Source organism: Trichechus manatus, unplaced genomic scaffold (assembly GCF_000243295.1).
Source record: "Trichechus manatus latirostris isolate Lorelei unplaced genomic scaffold, TriManLat1.0 scaffold00015, whole genome shotgun sequence".
Classification (NCBI taxonomy): Eukaryota; Metazoa; Chordata; class Mammalia; order Sirenia; family Trichechidae; genus Trichechus; species Trichechus manatus.
In genome coordinates this window covers 25,346,546-25,349,216 of record NW_004443951.1, presented here as the reverse complement: position 1 = coordinate 25,349,216, position 2,671 = coordinate 25,346,546, and positions in this window count along the sequence as shown.

Below are 2,671 nucleotides of genomic sequence, written 5' to 3'. Positions count from 1 at the left end.
CCGTTTCTTCCATAGTATCTTGGATTGTTGCATTCTTGGTTGGCTGTTTTGGGTTTGTTTGTTGGCATTGGTAGAGGAGATACTTCCTTTGTCTGGACTATCAGATTGTAAACTGGTTCTCTGTTCTAAACTGATGTTCACTTTTTGGTGGTCAGTATTTATAATTTGTACAGTGTCTTCAAGGCTTAAATTGTAGAGTTGGTGATACTTTTACAAGAAGTTCACAGTTGGGCTCAACACAGACCATTAGTGATTTAGTTTTGATTCTGGAATCTTTCTGGCACATTCAGTCCAAGTATGCAAAGGGGTATTTTTGTCTTATATTTGATTGCATGGATAGGAACAGGATTCTTATAACGGAATTCAAAAATTCTTAGGCATTCTTAGTAACTTGTTTCTCTTGGGGAAAGGGGACAGGCTTTCATAGCAAGGATTGAGAAGGAATGTAAATAAGGCTTGCAACTGTAATAAGAAATGACACAGAGCATCGTGATTTCTGGTATTTAGTAAAAAGATGCCATTCTGATGTAAATATTTTGGTGGCCACTAGACTTTGAATATTCCTTGAGAAAACTGCTGTCCTAGTTAGTGGTCTGCAAAATGTGGAATTTTGTACTCTGTTAGTTCCGGATACTGTGATGGGTTTTTTGTTGTTATTAATTTCTCCCCGCAGGGAGAAAGGCTACAGGCAGGTCTGCATGCACTGATCCTAGAGCAGTGGGGAACACTGCAGTGGCCTTGGTCAGCGGAATTCAAACTGTCTCATTTGGACTTCTAGGTTTTTCTCATGTATCCTTTGTGCATAGAGATTAGAATTATTTCCATGAAGTCTAGTGTAACCCAGTAGGGAGGGGCAAAGTGTTGGGGTGGGTGAGAGGTGCCTATTACGCTCTGTTTTGAGCATTATCACTGTACTCCCTGTTGTTGTTGGTCTCTTGTGGCTTGCCTTGTACTTTCGTGTGATCACACTGTCTTCTAACCCAGAAAAGGGGGCACTTGATTCATTTTATTCAATATTTTCATTGCTTTTGTAGTTCAGTCTTTCTACCAACTATCATGGTGTTCCTCAGAGCTTTCATTGTAACGCTGAAAATTTAAATTCTTTTCTTCAAATGATGCTTCTTTAGAGATAAGTGAAAAGCTTTTTTTGACAGGAGTAGTTTGGTTGGTTTTTAACATATCCTTGCTTTAAAAGGTGACGGTAGCTCACACCATTGCATGATGGGATGATATGGAATTTCATAATTAAAGGAGCACATTTAGTATCTGTTTTGACCCTCCAAGTAGATAAGTTTACTACAGCCAATTCTTCATTTGACAACTATGGTTTTTTGGGCCGATTTTGTATATCCATTCTTTGAATTTTGGACCTTTGTCAGTAGCATATTTAAAATAGGTGGGATTAGAGTGGGGATTGTGTGCTTGGATGAAGTGACACACTTGGGGATTTTGAAGGACAGTGTTGATTTGAGATACATGTCTTGGTGACATGCAGTGGAAATGAATTGTCTGTCATGCAAACTGTGAAGGGTATGAACAAGACTTTTTTTTGGAGGCAGAAAAGCATTCCAAACAGTTTCAAGTCTTTTGACTCTCCATAGCCCCTGTAGAGCATCTACTGCTACCAGAAAAACAAGCAAATAGTATCGCCATGCTCTCCAGGGGTCTACTTAGGCTCACCTGAATGTTTAGAAGCATTCAAACCACAAACTTTTAAGTTTGGTATCCAATTCACTTAGAAGGATATAGAATGGGAGGTACAGCTTGCCAGAAGGGCAGAGCTAGATGTTGCCCTTCTGTGGGTGTCTCTGCAGCTGTCCATGTGGCATAGCTCAGGTACAAGGAGACAGATCCATATCAGACAGGTAAGGAAGCTGCCCTGGCTTAAAAGCCTCCTGTCCCATGGAAGGTATCTCTTCCATAGATGTAACTTCCCGGGTCTCTACAAGAGATATGCCTGTTACAAGAGCCGGGGACGACCAAAGCTGTGGCTCCCTATCAGTATTTATAGTTTTCACAGTGCAGATGCAGTTTACCAATTAAGGGTCATTTCTACCATAAGTAATGTTGCCTAGCAACATGGTTGCCATTACTACTTTTATCAGGTTGCCAGAGGAACAGAGCTAGAAAGTTAGCCAAAGGTCATATTTTCATGGAGAAGGGGAAAAGGTTTTGTCAATCCTTTCAAACAGTGTGCTAAGCAGTTGCACAATAGATCCTCCACCTAATTCCTATAAAATATAGCCAGAGGAATTTCCTAGTAAAATATAGCCACCACCAACTCATTTTTCCTCTTTTGAATCTTGAATAGTATTAATTTCTTATACGTAGCCGCCTGTGATTAATACTCTGTTTGCAAATGTTGCTGAGGTATGTCTAAGAGTGGGATAAATAGTCAAAATGACCCCATCAAAATGTTGTGTATCCTTTGGTGCCACCTATAATAGACAGGTGTAGTATGACATACTGTAGGAACATTACTGAATGGAAATTTCTGAGGGTTCCATCAATCGCATTTTGATGGGAACTTGTGTCCACCTGGCAACTACCAAAACACTAAGCTTTTGGTAACGATGTCTAAGTTATTGCCTCTTACTGCTGTGTCATGTGATGCTGTTCTTCCCTGCTTCTGTTGTTCCTGGCAGATCAGTAGGTGAGGCTAGTTGGTTAT